The sequence below is a fragment of the Anomalospiza imberbis genome, chromosome 3 (assembly GCF_031753505.1).
Source record: "Anomalospiza imberbis isolate Cuckoo-Finch-1a 21T00152 chromosome 3, ASM3175350v1, whole genome shotgun sequence".
Lineage (NCBI taxonomy): Eukaryota > Metazoa > Chordata > Aves > Passeriformes > Viduidae > Anomalospiza > Anomalospiza imberbis.
In genome coordinates, this window is record NC_089683.1 from 70559710 (window position 1) to 70582559 (window position 22850).

A 22850-nucleotide genomic window follows, 5' to 3' on the forward strand; every position below is an offset into this window, starting at 1 on the left:
GGAGAGCTTTCTCACACGTCCCACACAAGAGGTTGATTGTGGGGATTGCTGACGGGTGACCTCCCTGTGCCACCGGTGCTGGAGCTGCTGGTTCCTCTGGCACAGGCACCCACCAGGAGACCTTCTGCTCTTGCATTACAATGCCTGCAGCATTGTAAGTGTCCTGTATCTGCTGAAGACTCAGGTACTTAAACATCTCCCTGAAGTAATTAGTTGTGTTTTTAAATTACTTACAACCTATGTAGTGCTGTAGGGGATGTGACAAAGGAGGGAGCATGAAGCCTGCGGAGTGGGAAGTACGGTGACATCTGCTATTTTTAAACATGCCACACAAGGTCACCTCCACAGTATGCCTGCACCCAGCATCAGTGTCTTCCCCGCACCTGCCCTTCATAGCGCTTGGTGGTCTTTGCCAGAAATCTTTAATTTTCTTTCTTTCTTCCTTCCCCCTTGTTGCCATCAAGAGGTACCCTTAACAGTGCCATGCGCCTTTAAGCCAAGTAAGCAATAACACAAGAGAGGACTTGCAGCCATCGTGCCTTTTATCGAGTGCATGAAAGGCCTGGGATCAAAGGCTGGCTACATCCAGCACTAGAAGGGTTACAGTGACACATTAGTAGGACTTTTTTTTCCCCTTCCAGTTCAAATAGCTACACAAATTTTCCATTTTCAGCTTCTATTTTTTTCCCTAGGTTCATGGGATGAGGATGAATGCCCTCTGAATCCTGGCTTCTTCTGTGGCAGACACTGCCTCTCACTGCTTTTGTCTTGATCCAACCTAGCTGTCACAAAGCTCACTGTGGCTCTTCTACCCAGTGCTCTGACTGTTGGGCTGGTCCATAAAAGTTCTGCCAGAGAGAGACCTTTTGCTTTATAGTCATGAGCAAATCAGTTTTTCTTGTGCCATACAGAGAAATGTTACTGTGTTTTTGTAACTTTCTCCTGTACACGGTGATGAAGGGAGAGGGGTTCCCTTGGGTGACTCCCCATGGCACTCAGCATCTCAGTACCTATCTGTGCATGTCATCGTCTCTGCTTTTCACCTCCTCTGCTGAACACTCTCCAGCACATCCTGGGATCATGCTTGTCTTCCCATAACTGCATCCTATTGGTGCCCAAATGTTTTTTCCCCTTCAGCCATTCCAGATGAGTTCCCAGTTCACAGCATCAGTTCTCACTGTTAATCCATAAACTATAACCTTTACATTGGGTCCTGTTCATTGTAATTAGATTTCTATTACAAGATGTTATTTCCTGCAGTTAAACAAGACTTGCCTTACTTAAGCAGCCAGCCCCAGGTGACGTTTAGTTGTAATCTTAGCGTTAAAGCTCTGTGCTTCCACGCCGTTCTCTCAAAGCCTCCAGTCCACCACACCATAGCCTGTACTTATCTTGACATGACACGTCAGCAATCATCCATAGCTCTCTGGCAGTGAGACCCAGATTTGTCCTGCAGGATGTCAGCCCTCTTCCAAGAGAAGAATAAAACCAGGATGGCTCTAAGTCAGGTCACCCCGATGGCAGTGTTAAGCACACTACCTGCCCTGGTGCAAGCTGGGGTGGAAAACAAAGGCACAATAGACCAAACAAGGTCATTAACAACAATTTGATCCGATTACAGATCTAAACCCAGGACTCTTTGTTTGATGATTTTTATTTTGTGCTGAGAGGGAAGGAAAACAGCCTTACACATAATAGAGTGGTGCTGGTTCTGAAAGGTGTCACCTCTCACATAAAGCAGCAGTAATGCTTCCTAAATCCACCTGTATCTTGGTTGAGTGTTCATTTGTCCTTGCTCTCACCACTGCCATTCCCTGTGGTTAAAAAATGTTGGTATGCAGGAAAAGTTTCCTCTGACAGTGAGAAGTCTGCGCCACCCCCCTGCCTGAGCCCAGTGGCTGCTTTGATGCCACAAGAGCATGACAGTAAGAGAAATGCCTGGGGAAGTGAATCAATAGCAGCAGGCTGGCCAGCTGCAGGGTGAGGATGGGGTAAATTGCTGGAAGAAACTTTCCCAGCCACCGGAGGAGTTGGGAGAACAATGCGGAGAAGAGGATGTGAGGCACTTCCCGCCGCTGGCCAGCCCTGTGCCAAGGAGTGCCGCAGCCTCCAGTGCTATCTTTGTCCCCCTGTCATCCTCTGGAGGCGGCTGTTGCTGTTGACTATGGGTTTCCACACTCGTTGTTTCTTTCAGCTCTCTCTCAGAGATCTAACTGTCACTGCAAAACAAGGGGACTGTTTTTTGCAACCTTTCTGGCTGACATCCACTCACCCTGTCCAAGGCAGCTCGCTGGGCCAGACTGGGAGTGTGCTGGTTCCTCTCTAAGACCTGGCTGGTAGAGCAGTGTCAATTATTTTCTCTTTTTCCCATCTTTTTTTCCATTCTCCTATTCTTGAGAGGTGGAGATAGTGGATTTCTTGTTTGCTCTGCTTTTGCATCACATTTGTCTATTACCAACCACTTGAATCTCCCTATTTCCTGCAGAGCTGCTTCTCTCCACAATATTCAAGTGCCTTTTGCAAGTGAAAAAAAAACCCGAAAAAACAGCCAAATAACACAGCCCTGTGATTTTCCTCCCTGCTATCAGGAAACAGGTTTTTTTTTGTTTTTTTTTTTTTTTAATGAATGTAAAAGAATGCAGATAGCGGTGAGGAAAAGCTTGGGCAAGGAGTTCAGCACTTCTTTATTTAGGCTCCTCCATGTATATCAGCTGAGCCCAGCAGGAGACAAAGCAAGAGCCAGGTCTTTCATGCTTGAGACAGAGTAGTGTCCCTGGAGGGAAACTCTGGGCTCCTGTTGTGCCTAGGTGTTTTGAGCAGAAAAAGGTTAAAGAATTTCAACAATTCTGCTTTTCTTCTCTGTCTTCCTGGCTCTTTGTAGCGGGTATCCCTAGGGCTGCCCACTGCCACTGTGACAAGTTTGAGGGGCTTCACATCTGCAGTTCTGCCTGGCCTGGTATTTCTCAGTGTTCTGGTGCCAGACATTTTTGGCTGCACATGACTGGAGAGAGAACAGGCAGATCCATGGCATGACATGAGAGACTGATGGTGCGCGGAGGTGCTGGGGACTCTGCCACTAATGCCACCGGGCAAGGCAACCAGTCTGGGTGGCACAGGCTGAACACCAATAACAGGTTCATTCCAGCTGTGTGCTTGCTGGAAACAATGGACTGAAATCACGGCCACATTGATGTCCACACCAAAAAGAAAAAAATCCCAAAGTGTTGAGTAGGATAAAGTACATCATTTCTCTTGACTTACTGCTTGGCACTTCACGCTATTTAGTTTTAGGTGTTTCTACTTTACTACAAGTCAAATTTCAGTCTTGAAGCATCACTTTAGCATGAAAAGAAGAAATGCATTTCCCAGAGCAAGATGCTTAGACTTCTAATTTAATTCAAATAGCATATATATCACATATTTACAGCATATATATAGGATATTTTGGCCATGGCTCTTTGCTGAATTCAGCACAGATTCAGGCTTGGCCAGACTGAAACTACCTTTTTCAGGGCATAAAATTTTAATAGCACTTTCTTTATCTGGCTTTAGCCATGATATGGTGTGAATCACGTCTTCAGGATACCTCAGTAGTTAAAGGCACATTTGTTCTTTGGTACCAAGCAGCTCTAAGACAGGTCATGTCTAGTTCCAATCCTGATATTAATTTTCCTGTGATGAGCATATTTCTTCTTTAGTCATGCAGGATTTTTGCTTCTTTCAAAGTATGTCTTTTGTAGCGTATTTTTATGCAGATTTTTATGCAAGCATGTATTACTAGGTTGTTTTCTATTGATGCAGAGAAATCTTTCATGCAATTTGCATCCCATTAACAGCTTCATAAGAGACAATCCTGATTCTAATGGCTCTGCACAATAAGCCAATAAAGCAAAATATGGAAGGGATTATGGAGTGTATTGCTGTTATACCCACGTAATGGTTCATATGTTCAAGAGAGGCATCGACTCATCTGACACCTAAGGTTAGTCCTAGGAGTTACTACAACTGATATTTTTCAGCAGTCCTTTGTCTGTGTTTTATCTCCTGTTTGTTTCCATCTCAATTTTTTTGCGCTGGTAGCAGAAGCAGAAGAGGAACCCCAGCCTGCAGCCTTGCATGTGGGCATCCAATGCAGCCTGATGGGTGGATGCTGCTGCATTCCAAAAATGTACTGCTGTTACATAATTTCTCTAGTGCTGGAATGACAGCAGAGGCTGCCTTGGGGCAGGTATAGGTGCTAGCCAGTGTCCCTGCCACTGACACCTTCCTGGAGGCATATTTACAGCCTGTGCTTTTCTTGTAGGAAAGACCAGGTGTCTGTACTGAGCCTTTCAGATCTGCTGCCCCATCTTTGATGCTGCTGGTATGATGTAGATCAGCAGGCACACTTACCAGCTGTGGAGGATGAATAACTCTCTCCCCCAGTGTCAAACTTTCAGTCCTTAGCCTTGAGGGTTTTTTATTGAGTTTTGTGAACAGTGTACTGGAAGTGAAGAGCAAAGGTGAGGAGCTGGCCTCATGCTGGCTGAGACCCTACAGCTCTGCAGAGGGATGCAAGGGGGTACCTGCATGGGGAAACAGCCCTGAGCTATGGAGTGGTTTCTGCTCCCATCTCTCAGAAACCATATTTCTACACTGTATTTTAGAAAAGTAATGTCTGTGAGAGATGAGGTGGCGGAGGAACAAAACTACTGGGAAGCTAGCTTGGAGGAGAGAGGTAGCATGGTGTGAGAGGGGAAAATGACAGCCTTAGAAGCTCCTGCAGCACCAGGCCAGCATCTATGGATTTCGCCTTAATCAACACAAGTCTATGAGGATTGCCCCTGGTAAAGAATACTTCAGCAAAATTATTATTTTAATGAGAAGTTTTCATTATTTTCATTTCAAGTTTTTGAAACCTGAAACTCAGGACTGTTTTGGATTATGGTTCAGGCCACAACACTTACAAGTCAAATGTTGTGCTCCTCAGTATAGCTTCTTTTAGTTACACTTTTATTTCTTTGTGACCTTCTGTTAATTCTCTCTAATGTTTTCCACCATGGCACTGCAATGCCTGCACTGGCACTGAAGGCTTTTATATTCACTGGATGCAATTAGGGTTGACATGCACATGCAGACAAGGTCAGAGCTTCTGGGGTGGCTTTCTTGGGGTTATGCAGGTTTCATTTAGGACACTGGCTGTGTGCAGATGCCTTCAGGCTTTGGGGAGCAGAGAGCTTCAGGACTGCTTTTGGTTAAAAGACAAACTGATGTGCCCAAGGCTGAAGCCTTGTCCAGTTACAAAGAATCATAGAATCCTAAGCTGCTTTGGACTGGAAGTGATCTGTAAGATCATCCAGTTCTAGCCTCCTCTGCCAGGAGCAGGGACACCTTGCACACCTTTGAGACCAGGTTGCTCAAACACGTCTGTTTGCGGTGTCACTTTCTATCACACCTGCAAGGGAGGTAAATGTTTGCACTGTCATAGCATTTCTCCTGCCAGAGCTTCCTGGCTGGGGATGCTGCAGTATTTTCTGCAGGGCACATCGCCTTGTGTGGGGGCGTGCGAAATCTCATCTAACAAAAGTACAGCTAGGCAATGTTTTATATATTTGACATATATGACAATGCATACTGTGGCAAGGAACTCGGTGTCAAATCAGTACACAGTTAACAAGAACCCAACGAATGGTAAAACAAGTGAACATACCCATGAAAGACTGTTCTACACAGTGAATCATCATATCCAAGGCATAAGTTCAAGGGATCCAGCCTGCAGCATTTATTTAAAAATGTGGTTTTCACCTGTGCCGCAACCCCCCTCCTTAGATCATCTTTGGGTGTTTAAGGTCAGGAGGAACCTTTTTAGCCACTTATTCTGCTGTACCAGTAGAAGACTGGGTCATGAGAAGACAGATATTAATTAATCTGGTAAAGGAAGAAAGAAATTCCAAGGATTCAAGTGGGATCGCTGAGGACTACCAGAGCTGCTGCTTTACATTTTACTTGAGCTGAGAGGTAGTTTCCTTTTCCTGTGTCGAGTGCTCAGCTTTGTGGGCAGCCAGGCAAATGTATGACACTGATTTTGGATGATGAAGTGTGGAAGTCTAGGGTGGCAAATTGAGAGTCCTGGGAAGAGACCAAGGCCAGAGGGGAAGACATTAATAAGCAGAGAGGGCTACAAAACCACATGATATAAAACCCTGGGAAGGGCTAACATGAACTGAAGGACAGCAGAGCTGCATTTCTAGACATCTAAGGGAATGCAGGGAGCTGTAAGGGTTGGAGTATTACAGCCAAAGAGGCCTTTGAGGCAAGGATTTCATCTTAGAGCAAGAAGCAGGAAGCATTTGCAACACTAGGACAGTCCCTAAAGGATACCAGAGAGGAGGATACTGTCAAGGTAACAGAGGACAAAGAGTGAGTGTGAGTATTGAGAGCCATGGTGTCACTCAGTAAGCTGCAAGAGGAAACCTGTAGCAGCAGACCTTGCAACAAGATATGACTTTTGTCCATGGCACAACACCAGGTAGGCTGCAAGCAAATTCTGATTGTATTACACTGTATTACAGTGTAATACATTGTATTACACTGGCCCAATTGACACTGAGTTTATGTCTTCCTGTTGCCTCCCTTCTTCTGACCAAAACTATTTCATTAAAGATACAATTACTCTGATTGGTTCAGTTGTCCCCACTCAAAAATGGCCCTCATTATTGTAGATGTTCAGATGCAACCAGTGAGTAGAATCTCAAAGACTATCCACTCCTGGAAATTGTTAGAGGTGGGGCTGGCAGAATCACTGGCTGGCCTGACTGCTCCTCCCCAAGCCCCATGTGGGATTTTGCATTAGTCCTCAAAACCCTCTAACACTGGGTATTCTTCAACTGTGGGCAGCCTACTCTGGTGCTCTGATTTAAGCCTCTAGTAGCCCAGATGGACTTAAAAATGAGATTATTCCCTTCCTGGTTCATATACTAGATAATCACTATCATGTCTTCCTAGCCCCTACACTGTGGTACAGACTAACAGACTTTTTTTGGGTTTAGACTATTCAGCTTTTTCCACTCAGCACCATTTCTGGACCATTGCCATTGCTCTCCTTTGCACTTTCTGAAATCAGCTCAATCTCCCTGAACTACAGTGGCCAAAACTGCAGATATTACTTCAAATGAAGCTTTGACAACATAGACAACAGTGGGAGAATGGTTTCCTGTTTGTCACAAGCTGCACTTCTGTTTGTTCACCTCATTAGAGCACTTTCATTTTTTACTGCAGCATGACCACGCTCATCCATGTTGAGCTGACATTCCTAGATCTTCTTCTCAGAACTGCTGCCGTGCTGGTTGTTCCTCAGTTGGTCATGTATTCCATGATGACGCCTACAAAAACCCAGACCTCCATTTGTCCGTTCTGAATGGTGCTTCACTTCCCATCCCTCTACCTCGTTTGTCAAGATTGTTTTGCATTCTCCTCCTGTTCTCCAAAGTGTTTGTTCTTCATAGTGTCCTGTGCTAATTTGTGTTCCCTGCTCTTGTTTCTTTTTTTTTTTTTTTTTAAGATATTAATGAAAATACCATGTGCTGCCAGACACAAAACAGATGGCTTCAGACTTCATTTGATATGTACTGCCTGTTTGACAGTGAAACATTTATAACTGCTCTTAGTCTGGTTTTCCAACCAGCTGTACACTGTTCTAATAGCAGGTTCTTCAAAGCCATGCTTTGCTTGGTTTATGAAAGTGTCAGGTGGTACAAAGGCAAAAGCTGAACTAAAATCAAGATCTAAGATCTACTGTAGAAGGAAATTAGATTGATTTGATGTGATTTGTTCTTGTCAAATCAGTACTCACTGTTCTTCATCTGCTTGTTGTCTTCTGGGTGCTGGAAAATAGTTGATCCAATAACCACTTCCAGTAATTTTCCAGAAATTGAAATTAATCTGTCTGGTCTCTGATTCCTGGTTCCTCCTGTCTGTCCTTCCCTTTTTGTGGTAGGTGTTAGATTTGCCTTTCCCAGTGCGCAGTAACACATGCCCCCATCCCTGACTTCTGTGCTGATGGTGCCAAGTGGGCTTCAGCTGCTTTACCTGTCATGGCAGAAGATTTTAGAGCTTGCCAGTTGGAATATATCTGACTTATTTAGACACTGTCTGACCTCTTTGCTTTTTCTTGAAGCCAGTATTCTTACCCTTGGACTGCTTAGGCTGGTCGTCTTAAACAAGGCACTTTTGAGCAAGAACTGAAGGAAAAAATATCAAACATGTTTGGTATTTGACATCATCAGCTCAGTGTCTGCTTCTCTTTGTGAAACCCAGCTCTTTCTTTGGCTCTCCTGCTGCTATTAGTGCATACACTTCACGCCCATTGTTTGTTGCATCACTGACATCTTCATGTTTTTCCTCCACACTTATGCTGCTCTTTCATACTTACTAATGTGACCTAGTTCCACTTTCTGTAAGCTTCCTCTGCACTTTTGAGACTAATGAAGAGCTCATGACTTAGCCAGTTGATATCTTACTATCTTCCCTCTGTACTTGTGCTAAGTTGCCCCAGTAGAGAGGCTCACAGTAGTTATGTGCCTTTCATACGACTTCCTTAGGGCACTGCCAACTTCCCAAATGTTCTTTCTGTCTTGAATTTGTTCCTCTGAGCTTATATGTACTAACACTGTGAGTTAGCTGAAATCTGTCTCAAAGTCCATCAAAGTTTTGTCTTTGTGGGGTTTTGTTCTCTGCCTCCTTTTCTAGAAATAATGACTTCTAATACTTCAAGATCACTCTCACGCCAGTTGCTTGTCACCATCACCTGCAAAATCAGTTCCCCTGTTTTAATTAGAATAAAAATTTTCAGAGAAGATGGCCAGGAAGAAGTTAGACAGATGGCAGCTGCAGTCAGTTCAGGGAAGGGCATAGACAGAGTACCAGAATAGAGCTAGACATAGAGGACCCTGCATATTTAGCACTTAAAATTACTTGCCTATGAACTTGTTTCCAGGAGATGTGGCTAATAGTGGTGGAAATATTTATGTTATTTGTGTAAAACATGACCAGTAAAAGTGTGTTATTAAAATACTTTCTCAGTTCTGTTTCTCTGTGTTAGGATGGTTTTATGTCTTTGCACAGTAAGAAGGCTTAGGCCTTACTAGCATACAGTTAATCTTCTTTATTCAGTTATGCATTGACAATATAATGTGTTTTTAAACACAGAGATTCAGGCCAAGCAGAGCTGTTTTGTCTTCATTGCATCCATAAATGAACCAGACCCTCCAGCCTCTCAATAGCCAACCAAGACACATCTGGCCTTCAAGACCAGATTAATCTTTTCCAGACAGCTTTTTCCAGTGCACAGTGTGCACTGCTCCTGGTAATAGCTCACTCTAGCTGCATTAATGGTAGAAAAGCTTTCTTATGCAAAACTCCAAGCCAGAAACTACCTTTTTGGAGCTGCTTATCCTCTCTTCTCTTCTGCCATCCCACCCAAGCTGACTCTCATCCATCCTGGGACTGTCCTTGGATGCCTGCCCCTGTGCTGTTCTGGAAAAGCTTCCCTGAGTGGGGTGAAGGCAAGTTGGCTTTTGGCTGTTTTTTGTGGCCCTGGCATGTTCCTGCTGACATCCCTTTAGGTATGAGAGATTCACCAGCAGGGTGTCTGGTAACTGCTGCGAGTTATTTTAATAAGATTATTGATTTCATTACTTCACTGTAGTTTTGCATTAGGGGTGAAGTAGCAGCTAGTTAATGCACTATAAATGGTGTTTCTTTCTGGAGCATCCTGAGCTAAAGAGAGCTCCCAAAGCTCCCATGGATATCTGCCCAGGAGCTGGGATGGTTGCTAAAGGAGCTGTTGACTTTAATGCTCCAAACAACCATGTGAGCCCAACCTTGTAACTGATTCCTCTTGATGTAATTATATAGAAAGAAAACAACTCTTCCACTATTGTAGAAGATCTATGATGATGCATCCAAAGCTGGTATCCTTGCAAGCAGTCTGATTTCTGTTCTTTGTCTAGCAATTGTTGATGTGACGAGTCCTCCAATGGTTGATCTTTGAGTCATAGGAAGCTCCTCAGGAAAGTGCAGAGACCTTCAGACCTCAGGGAGAATAAACTGATCACAAGTGTTTGACTGCGTGAAACCGCGGTGCTAATGCTGCACATTCTCCTATTCGGATGGGTCTCAAAAAAACAGTTTCTCATGAAAAAGAAAAAAAGCCCAAATTTACAAAATGCTGTCACAGTGCATCCTTCTTTTATGATCTAATTCAGAATCAATTCTCATCAGTCAGAGAACACTCCTGGTCATGCTCTTGGTCTTTGGATCAGACTATACAATGCTTAAAAACACTGAAAAAAAGGTGGGAAGATTTGAAAGGCTTCCCTGTAAAGACGTGGATGGGTAATGTATTTATTTTCTAAATACATACCTAGAGGCTTAGGCAACTGATGTATTTGCATCAGCCTACTCTTATTAAAGAAATCACACTACTGGAAGCAGAGAACCCCCCTGAACCTATAGTTCATCTTCCCTGAAGTAAAATCAAAAGTAGCAGTGCCAACTCATCATTTCAAAACAAAGTATCTATTAAAAGTAACTCACCTGAGGGAAAAGCATGTTGTAACAAATAGTCTTTCCACTGCTCCTCTGAGAACAGCCAGTGGCCCAGACCCCCGCACCTATCCCCCACTGCTCAGATCTCCTGCTTTGCCAGGAGAGGACTGAAAGCCACAGGTCAGTCCCAGGACTCATCCTGCTATTAACAAGTTTGCAGAAGTAGCTGGAAGGACAATTTACCCCACCTATTCCCTACTGATTTTTTGTTCCGATAATTCAGTTCATGTCTATCCTGAAGAATTAGTTCACCAAAGAGCTTACCTTGTAGGAAACTGAAGAATGCTAGAGAGAAAATAAGTCCTAGTTTACAAATATATAAACAAACAGCTCATAATGTGCAATACGAGTTCCAGATTTACATTTAGAACCTCTCAAACTAAACCATGAAAGTGAGGCCTGACTTCAGTAACATTGCTTTGCTTAGCGTGAAAAGCCAGCATGGAAAAAAACTAACTGAAATTGCATTTGAAAATGCTTTCATAAAAATAAGAATCATAAGAAGTGATCTGGAATATAAACCAAATTTTGCAATAGTACTTTACAAATTGTCTGGATTTTGAAAGGATGCAGAGTGCATGCTAAGATCAGCTGCCTGCCCAGATGATTTTATAATAAATGGCATTACGTTTTTCATCCCCAGCACAATCTCCAGCCATACAGTATTTTTATTTATTATGTGAGTTTTCAGCTGCAATGACAGCTGAAGTGAGGAAGGAAATGGCTACAAGAACATGGGAAGACTCCCATAAGATTACAGGATTAAAATGGGGAAAGGTACTTTAAAGTACAGGCGGTGATGTAAATTATTAAACATTTGAAATGTTTACCCTTGGTAATTTTAATCACATTGTGAAAGCAGTCACTCATGTTTTTGCGAGCCACTTGATTTACTGGAAGCTTTATGCCATCAGTTGCAGCTCAGGAGCCAGCCCTGCACTCAGGGTGCAGCAGCACACTGAGCTGGCTCAGAGCCACCACTGCCAGATACCCACCATAAAAATAGCAGCAATCATCCAAAATGGGGCACCAATGCCCAGAAGCATTGAAGTTGACCCATTAATTCTATGTGGACACCAGAGAGCATCCTCAAAGCCATCCCTACCTCCAAGGGAGATGTGCTCACCCACAGAGTCATGCTGGGCTGAAGGCTAGGGGTTGGTGTTTGGGTCTTCTTTGCTTTGTGCAGGGAATGAGCTGAGCATGTCTCAGTGTGCAGCATCTCTGACTCTTTCTAGACATGCATGCTGAGGTCTGGCCACCTCCTGGGTTTTTTGCTCCAGGGCCAGGGCCATGGGTGTGCTCCCTCAGCCTCCAAGAACACGTGGACCATGGTGAGATGGCCTGGGAATGAAGCTGGTTTTGACATATCCCATGGAAATTGTGCCTACAGAGAGCTGGAAGGGCACCTCAGGGTGCTTTATGCAAGATGAATATTGTCAGACACAGAGCTGCTTTACAGATTTGGTAACATTTCCCTCTACAGTGATTCCACCTCTTGCTGTTCTTCAAGCACTGACTTATCTTGCCACTGTATTTGGAGATTTCACTTGTCTTTGTTATCTAAAAATAACTAAATTATTTTCCTTGATGCTATTTCTTACAAAAAAAAAGAGTTGTTAGCTCTTATATCATTAGCAAATACTACCAAAAGTCATCCATAGTATATCACAACGAACATAGAGGTGATCTAGGCAAAAAGGGTTGTGATAAACAGGTGATATTTCAGTGTGATTAAAGCATGAACAGATTTAATACCTGTCAAATGACTGGATCTCATTTATTATAGGCAAGATTTGGGTGTCCTGCCAGAGCCAATGACAAAATTTTCCTCACCCATTTCTTTTTTTTTTTCTTCTTTTTTTTCCCTTAATTTCCCCTTAATTCCCCTTAGCTGGATTTCCTGAAACTACATGCTGGATCTTTTGCTGGGAGTTTTTTCTTTGTCATTACTGAGGTAGGTTCTGATCTTAAATGTTCAGTATTTGAACCACTCACTCCTCCTGAATCCAATTTCAGCTATTAACAGAGGTACGTAGTGGCAGTAAATGCAGTACACTTGTTGGAGCAGCTTTTTGCCTTTTTCCTGAAACAGATTTAGCAGATCCATAGGCTGAAGGACTTCCCCTTTATTCTGTCATCAGAATACTCTACAAGGAAATCCTTCCCTTCCATTGGACTTCCCAGTGAGGTCCATGCTCCCATTTCTGCTCCCTGAGGGGTGACCGTAAGGTGATGAAAAAGGTGGCATGACTGGGCACCACTATTTCTCAACAACCTCCTGCCCACACACCAAATTCCCCTTGTTGTCAGTCAGTGTAATTACCATTATATAAACATTATCCTGAATGCTATTAAAAATGCAAATAATGTCCATCCAGCCTGAGGAATGGCGAATAAGCAGTTCCTTTGCAGCCCACTTCCTCCTGGCCCCAGCATGTGTTATGCAGATGATGCTCTGCTGTGACACATTTGTGAGCTCTCAAAGTTGCATCTATTTTTTCTTAATCTAAGCAATGAAGCTGCAGACTTAGAACATAACAGCCATTTAGAAACTATGACTTTCCCTAACTGTCTGTAACAGTTTCAAGATAAGTAATTTAAAAAAGAATTACTTTAAACTGAGACTGCTTTAAACCAGACCTTTGTACTTCTTGTTTTTACTTTTATCTTGGCACAGATGCTTACCCTCTCTCCAGCTTCTTTGCAGAGTTCATTATGCAAAGGCAAAGAAGCTACACTAACATTGTAATTTTGTTTGGCAAGGTGAGCCACAAAACATATGCTGTGTCATGCCTTTTTATTACTGTGCAAGAATTGCCAAAGCAGCCTAAAGGAGGAATCAAGGACACGATCGTTGTGAGGAAAAGAGGAAACAGTCCAGTTTTACAACACTCAGGCTTGTAACCACTTGCGGCAGATAGTTTCAGAACTGGTTTAATTTTAAATTATTTCTTACCAACTGACAACAGCTTTGAAGTGAGTGGTGTTTAACAGCACCACTTTCTGATCCACATTGAGTCTTTTTTCACTGCCTGGAGATCCAAGCCGTACCTGCGAAGCGGGCGCTGTGTAGGCTGGGACTGCCCCATCCTCTCCCTGCCCCAGGAGGTGGCAGATCTAAGGTCAGCCCAAGCCAAAAGAGAAAGAAAGCCTCCTTGAGCAGGCATACCGTTCCCACCACAAGGAGGATGGCATGTCGCACCTTATTCTGATCATGCTCCAAGAGCAAAACCTGCACTTCCCAGTCTAGACAACCTGTAATCAGTCAAGGGAAGAGCAGGCAAAGGGAACAATTAATGGGTGTGATCTCAGCCTCTTGCAGCCTGCCTTAAAAACCTCCAAGGACTGGTTTTATGAGTGGGCATCTGTGGGAACATAGAGTCCCCCCCCATACCCACATCTCCTCTGGGGGCCACCCATGCCTCCTGCTCCCTTGCCATGCAGTGCTTTCACTTGAAGGGGATCAAGGAAATTATGTGGCTGGAAAATAACCCAAAAGGTAAATTATTTTTAACTTTGTCCCAGATGTGAGCCTCCATGCAGCCCCTGAACAGGGCTGGGCAGGAGCAAGAAGTTTGAGAGGGGAAGAAGGATGGTAGTTTTCACTGTAACAAAATGTCCCATTGCAGTATGTCCCAAGTACTTTAGTTGCAATTCCTCCAAGCCCATCCGAAATTTCAGAAACAGTTTGAAAGAAGCAGCTGTGTGGAAGGAGGCCTGGTGACCCCAATGGGAGTAAGCCCCAGGCACAACCACTGGCCGCCTACCCATCCCACAGCTGCTGCCTGTACTCCACCAAGGGTAGGTAGGGGTGGCAGGAAAGGACAGGGCAGCAGCGAAGGGCACAACTCCCTTCACTGCTAGTTCCCAGATTTGGTGAAGCTTTGGAGGGCAGAGGGAGGAGAAGAGGAAGAGATATTCATATTACAGCATACAAAAGAGGTAATGAAAGTGTGGCAATGCCAGTCACTCGCTGCCTGCCACAGAATCATAGGGGCAGCCTCACCCTTTTTGTTGAAGCCAGGGTGTTCGTTGTGTTGGGGGAAGCAGGAACCACCCCAGCCAGACCCTCTCCTGCCTCCAGCCACTGCAGGCTGGCACAGGACAGGGGATTGGTGGAGGGAGATGTGGTAGGGGACGTCTCTGTGGGTCTCTGTGGGTCGTTGCTGATCCGTTGACACAGGCTGAGTCAGGCTCAACGAGATACTTCTATGAGCTGGGAAAACATCCAAAAAGGAGAAGTGGAGATGTTTGCCTCCCCACTTAGTTTGCTCACCATTAGTGTTTTCCTACTTCCCTGTTCTAAGGAAACATACTTACTGTATGTCAGTCTTCAAAGAAGTGATAACCAGCTTGGGGCAAACGCCTATGGGAAAGGGACAAGGCAAGAATGACTTGAGAGATGCCCCAGCACAGGCTGGCTCCCACCCTACTGATGGCCAGCCCTCCCTGGTTAAAAGCAATGGTGCCTGTGAAGTGCAGATATGCAGGGAGCGATGGACAGGTTAGCAAGTCAGAGCTCAGAGGAAAGCAGAGCAACACCAGTGTGCTGGGAATAAGAGACAGGTTTCCTCAGAGACGCAAACGAAACCTCGCTGTCCCACTTAGAGCTGCTCTCAACACCACATATGGCAGGTGTCTGAAGCAAGGCAGTGACACTAAACATGTCCCTTCAAAGGACAAAACGCAGAAGAATCTTTCCAGCTATCAGCTTTTCATAACTCAGACAAAATGCCAGAGAGGCTTCTTTGATTGGCCTGCCCTTCTTTTCCCAGGGGAGGACACGGAAGGGACACTGGCCCCTGGGACAGGAGATGTGCTGCATGGAGCACCCGTTCTCAGCACATTTGCTCTGACAGCCACCCTGGTCTCTGTGGATTTTGGGAAAAAAGTGACCACTGCAGAAATTTGTCACTTAAATTTAATATCCTGTTGTCTGTCAGGATGCAGTCCTTTTGGGAAATTTAGTCCCGGCCGTTAAAAATAAAGCAGCCATGTAGAAACAGTGAGAAAAACAGCTCTGCCCCTGTGCATGCAAGCCAGCATGCCTGGAATCCTCAAAGTCCAGTTGTACTCAGCCCAGATCAAGTCCATTCCCCACAGGAGAGCTGTTCTGGAAGCTACTTGGAAATGCATCCCAGCAGAACAGTATCACCCACAGCATTTACCTGCGGTTGATGTGGAGTTACAGTGACATGAGACTTCCCTATGGCTGCACCAGGCTATTTTAAATTCGAGGCAGGCATAAGGCATGTGACAGTACATGTTGTTCATGTGGGGAAACTCTTTCATTAATATTCATGCCTTGGGACTGGCCTAGGGTAGACAGTTTTTTTGAGCATGCAACACATTTAAAATGCAGGGCCGTCTTTAATGCCTGGAACATTGATGCAGCTAAAATCATTGGTTCACCTAAAATCAGACCTTCATAGAAACCCCATTTCCTCTGAGCACCAACAGACTTACTTGTACAGGAAGAAATATTCTTGATCTTCAGTCACCAAAGGCTAATCTCTCTCAGAGTGAAAGAAAAAGTAAAACCTCAAGAAGCTGCCGGACGTGTGGGAGTTAATTTTTATATCTAGACAGTTATTTGAACCAACACAGTGGTATGAAAACACATCTACACCCTCCTTTTGCTCTGGAAACACAGTTTAGAGGATTTAGAGGACATGTGGGTCTCCAGGCCACACTGTCAGTAATTTATACAGGGTTGGCCACAGAAGTGACACACGTCCCCAGCGGCCTGCACTGCTGTTGGACCCCTGGCTGAAGCGGGAGGCTGCAGTGCCCGGACTGCAGCAGCTGGCTCCTGCAGCAGCACAGCTGCCCGCTGGTTGGCCTGGCAGGGCGGGTGTGTGTGCAGCCTGAACGCAGGCACTGCAAGCACTCGGGGCAGGCAGCCGGGGCAGGAGCTGCGTGCCCCTCATGCCAAGTTGTCTCTGCCTGTGAGTCACAGCCCTGACTCATGAGCTGCTGTGGATTAAGCTGTAATTTGAAGATGTTGCCGCCTACATCTGTCTGCACTGCTCCTCTCCCGGAGGTGGCAGAAGCAAACATTCATACAGTCATCTCAAAAATTCAGCCAGACGTGCTAGTTCAAACCCCAGGTGAGGGCAGGTTAGGGTGAGTGAGCAGGCGAGCACACACCTTGCAGCAATAAACCCAGGGAGGGAGGTTTCCATCCCACTTAGGGGCTGGAAGATGGCTGCTGCTTCTGCCTGCCAGCTCCCTGCCATGGCTCTCACTGGTTCCTGCTGTAGCTCTCTCATCTGCCACTGCCCAAACCCCTTGCCCGGCCCCAGCACCTCATGGAAAGGTCTCTCTGCTCACCCCACACACCACGTGGGTCCTCTAGCACCTAAAAAAGGGGCAGGTGTTTGTCAAATGCATGTGTTAATGCTCCAAGAATCATGAGCACCAGTTCTCATGCCATTTGCATTGCCTTGGAAAATTGGTTATATTGGGACCCAGGAGCTAGAAACATTTGTACTGACATATATTTAACTGAAATAGCCAATTAAACTAAAATTGCTTTGATTTAAGTGAAAATTCAGACAAGTGGTAGTACCCAGGATAAGACTGATCAGGATTATTTGTGAACTCCCAGGCACATTTCTGCTGGAATAGCCAAAATTCTGTACCATGTGCTTATTCTGGCTCTCAATTTTTTTTTTTTCCCTGGCATTAAACCACCTGTTGGAAGACAAACCTTGCCTTATCCAGCATAAAGGCAGCCAGCACACTTGTCAACAATTTCTGAACAAATGGAAGCATGCATTTGTACAGGATCAGCACTTTGCACCAGGAAGCCACCGTGTTTGTGATATTTCGTTGGAAGCCATAGAGCCAGATTTTTTTTTCTTCTATCAGCAGCTCATGTGTGCAATGCTTTAACTAAAACGGCCGTCTGATTACAGCAGCACAACCCCTTCCCACAGGCCAGTCCTCGGCTTTGGGTTAGTCATTGCTTTTGGTTTACACGCAGGAATTGTATTTGATGCTGGAGCAGATAAGCAATGCATCTGCTCAGTCATATTTCCCCAGCGTCTCTCCCTTTGTTCTTCTGCCTTTTATCTGCCGAGTTCTCTCTGCAGAGATCCCTGCCCTTGCCCTGCCGCTTTTCCCTTCTTTTCTAAGCTTGCCCTCGCCCACCTCTGCTTCTGCAGGAAAACAACCAGCCACTCGCATTCAGCAATGCGCTCGCTATTTACTGATGTCGGTTCCTCCACTCAGAATTGATTTCCCTTTTGTTTGCCTTGGCTAGAAAGGTCCGTGAAATTTGCAACAGTTTCTCCCTAAATGAGAACAGGGCGGAGAGAAACTGCATCCCGCACGCGGCAGCGGCGGTCATGCCACGCCGCTGCCTTGCGTGCCCGCAGCTCTCCCCCGCTCGAGGCAGGGGTGTGCGATGGGGTGTGCGTGCTGAGTCACCGCCTGGGGACAGCACACCAGCCTGCCGCAGCACAGGCACGTTGGTGGAACAAAGCCATGCTGACACTTCCCAGCGCACAGCTAACGCTGATTAAAGGCCAGCTTGTGTCTTCCGGGGAGGAGGGCGACAAGGGGCTGGTGCCCAGAGCAGCCTCAGCGCTCCTCTGGCTGTCTCAGCCAGAGCTGCCCCCGCAGGTCCCCGCACGGGGAGGACCCCCAGCCCTTCTGTGGGTACACGGAAGCTTCCTTGGCACGTACGCCAGTGCTACGGCATGTAGGTCTGGTGCCTTCAGGAGCAGCCCCAGGAAGGGCCGGAGCGGGACGAGATGAGGCAGGCAGGGAAAGAGATGCTCCTGCCCATGCTGTGCACAGCAGGTATCCCAGCTGGGACACATTTGCTTGCTGGAGTAGTCTGCAAAAGAAATTGCTATAGGCGTGAATATTTAAATTCCCTTCCAATGGGTATCAAGCCAAATTCCACATCTCAGTTCCAGGGTGAATCAGGATGATCAGACACGCTGCTTCGCACAACAGAAACGTAGAGGTAAGACCAAATCCCAGTGCCTTCCTCCAGAGGGGATGGAGCGCCTGGCTAATTAATTCAGCAGAAAGGGAGGGAGGAATCGTAGCCCTGCAGGCTATTGGGTTTTTTCATCTTTGCTTGGAGGGCTTACCTGGCAAGGCTGTTCCCTGAGGTCAGCAAGTTAAAGAACAGTGTCTGTTGAACAGACAACCTGTGACTCTTTTGCAAAGCTCCTCTGCTGGGTGAACATGACCTGTCAAATACTGCTATTCCCCTGGGAATATGTGCTCTGAGCATGGGGCAGGAAAGAAAGAGGCAGATACACCTTCCCACCTTCTGGGATCTGCTTTAAAAATGAGAGAGAAGTGTGTTTAAATTCTCTTTTATTCTTCTCTGGGTCAGCTAGACTTGTCCTGGGCCCTAGCTGGATGACACCAGCCAGATTGTATGCCTGGATAGTGCATCCTGGGATAAGGGGCACTGTACCCCAGTGTGGTCCTCCAGCATTGCCCAGCACCTCCATCCCACCTGGCAGGACTGCACTGCTGCAGCTGGTCTGTTCAGGTGCATTAGCACCAGGGCAGGCTTTCCAGAGCAGCCTTCTCCATGCCGCAGTTTGCTTTGGTTGTGCCCCAGCTGGGCAGCCCTGCCGCAGGCAGCAGAAGCGTGATGTGCAGACAGGCTGCAGCAAGCCACCCCTGACACCAGATCCAATGCCTGGAGAAAAGTGTCCTAATCCTGCCAGGTTTGCTCCTTACTGGCACCCACGTGAGCTAATCCTTCCCAGTGTGTACCCAACCCTCCCATTTCCTTCCCTGGGAAAGCTGTCAGCCTTCTTACCTGGCAGCATTGCACGGGGCGGCTGAGCTGCCACCCATGGGGAGAGCGGGAGCCACCCCTGCCATGACCCGGGCTTGCAGGCTGCAGAGACAGGCCAGCACCGGGGGCTGCCCTGGCTCACATCTCAGCAGCTTCCTCTGCAAACCTAACAGCCGCTCACAGCAAAGAAACAGAAACCAAACCAGAAAAATGAGGCGTCTGCAGAAATGCTTTATTGGTAGACTGCTGCTGGGTACTGCTGGTTCTGCAGGGGCTCCCCGTTCCCGTCGGGATCTACCTTTGCTGCCGTTTGCAGCCTCCTCAAGCTGCCTCTCCAGCAAGAAAGCACACAGTGATCACGGCAGTGGTCCCTGGAGATATTACTGCACGATGGGAAAAGCAGCTACAACAGCGGCTGGGCGTGATGCTGAAGAAGTCATCTTCCTACTGTGTCCTTAATACAAATACTTTATGGAAAATGAATCAGCCCTCTTTGGGCTTTTTTCCAGAGGCCCCTCTGACTAATTTTGTCCAAAACAGCCAGGCTGACCCTGCACAGCAGTATGACGGTGGCAGACAGGACCTGCTCACGTTTGGGTGGAGGCAGGGAGAAACTGTTTTGCAGGCCTGCCCAAAAAAATCCTCAGGCTGACTCTGCCAAAAACCACACCAAACATATGGTAAATGAAATCGCTGGCAGGGAGCTGGCTTGGACGGCAGAAGTGTTTCAGCACTGTGGACTGCTTGTTAGCTGGCCTGAATTGTATTTATGCTGCCTTAAGCAGCTCCATATTTAAGGAAAAGAAGGCAAAGGAGAGGGAAATGCCAATTTTTTGGGTGTGCTTTTGATGCCTCCCCATGCACATTATTTTCCTGACAATGTTAGTATGGTCACAGTGCTTGTCCCATCCTGTGGTTAAGAGCACAACAGCATTACAGAAGGTGTCACCTCCTCATATGGCAACAGTCTCCTGTGGAAAAGCAGACAGAAGGGCTTTTCTCTCTTGGAACAGGGACTCTGCCTATTTCACCATATGAATGTCGTGTACATTTCATGGAGCTGATGAAATCATGTACAGATGGGATCCATCTTAACAAAGGCTCTTATTCACAGGGCAGGTTTCTCTGTGGCATATCTTGGGCAGTATCCCAGCTTGCATAGCCATATAAACCAAATGCATCCACAGAGCCAGGAAAATTTCTGAGAGGATACCAGACACAGAGATGCTGTGCTCCTGCTGCTGTGGACAGCTTGACTTACTTTGCAGCAGTTTGGTCCCTCTGAAAATCTAAGCCTTGGAGTCATGACAATAAACACGCTTTTCCTCACATGACAGCCTTTAAAAGGATTCAGGTACCAGATACCGTTTCCAGGATGCTGCCAGGTGCTGTGGAGAAAGCATGGCAGAGCAGCAAGATCACAAGAAAGAGGCGCCTGATGTCTTCAGAAATTTGGTAGGCTGCCATAAGAATGGCTATGGTGGCTACAGCTACTGAAGGAGGATGAAAATATAGCAGACAAACAGCAGATCCTTTTCTTGAGTCTGGGGTAAAATTTTTCCTCCTGGAGCTACAGTGGTAGAGTTCCAGGGGCAGAGCTCACCTCCACATTCAAGGGCAGCTTTCCACCACCCTTTGCATGCTGCAGCTTGGAGCTCAACTGTTCCCCAGCCCTACCCCATCTCTTAGTTTCCCCCATCTCTCTGCAGGCTGTGGAATCCTGACTATTGCACTGGCAAAGGGCTTTTTCAAGAGAAGGCAGGGGGAGGACAGATACCTCGGAGCTGCTGTTCTGCTCCTGACTCCATGGGCACACCTTTCTGGGGCTGAGTGATCATCTAAGTCAATGGGATGATCAAATCCCACAGAATCTGTTTGTTCAACAACCTGATCTTGGCAAGGAAAACCAAAGTTTCAAAGCAAACTTTTGGGCACAATCCAGCCTAAACATGGATCAATCAACCTTTCCCCCTGCTTTAAACTTTCTTGATGTGTATTCAGCACTCAGTCAGTAGTGCCTTAGAAACATCTCACTATCTGCCTGTGCTCAAAAGGACAAAAAATAACAACAAAAGGAAATATACAGAGGGATGACTTAAGAGATTTTGGAAATCACTTCCCATATGAAACACTCCTTTAGTAACAGGCACAAAAAAGCATCAAAATTCCCTGCCTCTGATGTAAACAACAGAAAGAAAAAGTCATCTGGAAGGACAGGATGATTCATACTGAGGACCTGACTCGTAATATTCATCAGTGTTGAAATTGCCTCTGCCAGATGACTGCATGTGAAAACGAAATCCCAGCTTCTGCCACAAGAAGTATCATTAGCAGCAAAGTGGTGTGGTGAGTCTCCAGTGGCACAACCCTTGCTCCGGTGAGTAATCGTAAGTCATCCAACCAGTCCCAGCTAAAACAGCACTGTCATTCAGGTAAAACTGCTTTACATAAGGGCAGCTGCAGCAGACTGGAGCATGCTCAGGTTTGCAGCCATCTTCAACAGCAAAACAGAAGGGTTTTTTCTTGGCCCTGAAAAATTCCTGCTGAGGGCTTCCTTATGAAGATGCTGCTCAAGTTGGATGCTTGAAGAAGACTGGAAAACTGGCCAGTCTTTTCCCTTATGTTAATTGCCCTGAGACAAGCGGTAAAAGGGCAAAAAAGGCCATGCTGACTTTATGCATTGTTAGGAGATACTTTCCCCTGCACATTTGAATCTGTTTACCTTATCTTCCAGGCCTTTACCCATGAATATTAAATTCATTGATCACTATGCATTAGGAGTCATCTTCACACCATCTGTTTGTATTTGTCATCTAACCCTTGTAAATAATAAAATGTACTTTGTTCTCAAGTTCATGGATCCTAGCAGGAGAGCAATTGCTGTTAAGGAAAAGTACTGTGTGAAACTATTGGCAGTGACAGGACTCTTCTTTAGCCTCCCATCTTGCCACTACAGGGTAACTAAATGAAAGCCAGGATCTGGCTCAAAGAGTGATGCATGGTTTCTTTGAAGAGCCAGAAGAGATGATGAAGGGCTCTGTGTCTGTGAATGTGATGCAGGCGCTCTTGCCCATGCTTCTAAAAGAAGGCAATGTCAGAAGAGAAGGCTGCACTTCAGGGGAGCAGCCCTACTGAGAGTCAGGCATGCCAACAGGATCTAGTCGCTCTGCTCAAGCAAAGATATAGCCCAGATTGGCAGGAATGGTTGTGGCTGTTTAACAGGGTGGCCTGGGCACCCGGCCTGGGCAAACTTCCTAAGAGATACTGGCACAAAAGAAACACCTGAGGAAGAAATAGGTAAATGAGCAGATAGACAATGTTTCTCTCACACCTGGGAGTGCCATTAAAGAAGTGAAATTGTCACCCATCAGCTGAGAGGTAAAGTTCAGAGAAGGCTAGGCAAATGTCAAGGGAAACAGTGATAAAGTGCAGTTGTTACAATATGAAATTAATCCTTAGATGGAGCTCTGCCTGAAAATTTTAT

General features: G+C 46.0%; 2 long non-coding RNA genes across 4 annotated transcripts; one reads left to right on the forward strand and one right to left on the reverse strand.

The window, feature by feature from the left end:
- Positions 1–1473: 1473 nt before the first annotated feature.
- On the reverse strand, positions 1474–18889 carry LOC137471030 (uncharacterized). Of its 3 annotated transcripts, XR_010997364.1 has the most exons (4): positions 17805–17911; positions 3534–3672; positions 2273–2384; positions 1474–1554 (listed from the first exon to the last, which is right to left on the reverse strand). It is a non-coding gene; the product is annotated as an uncharacterized lncRNA (long non-coding RNA). The 3 variants fall into 3 exon arrangements; XR_010997363.1 differs by lacking the exon at positions 17805–17911 and adding an exon at positions 18699–18889 and having other exon boundaries at positions 1480–2384; XR_010997362.1 differs by having other exon boundaries at positions 1480–2384; positions 17805–17910.
- LOC137471032 (uncharacterized) lies at positions 18106–22545 on the forward strand. The gene is made up of 2 exons (XR_010997365.1): positions 18106–18399; positions 18513–22545. It is a non-coding gene; the product is annotated as an uncharacterized lncRNA (long non-coding RNA).
- Positions 22546–22850: the final 305 nt, after the last annotated feature.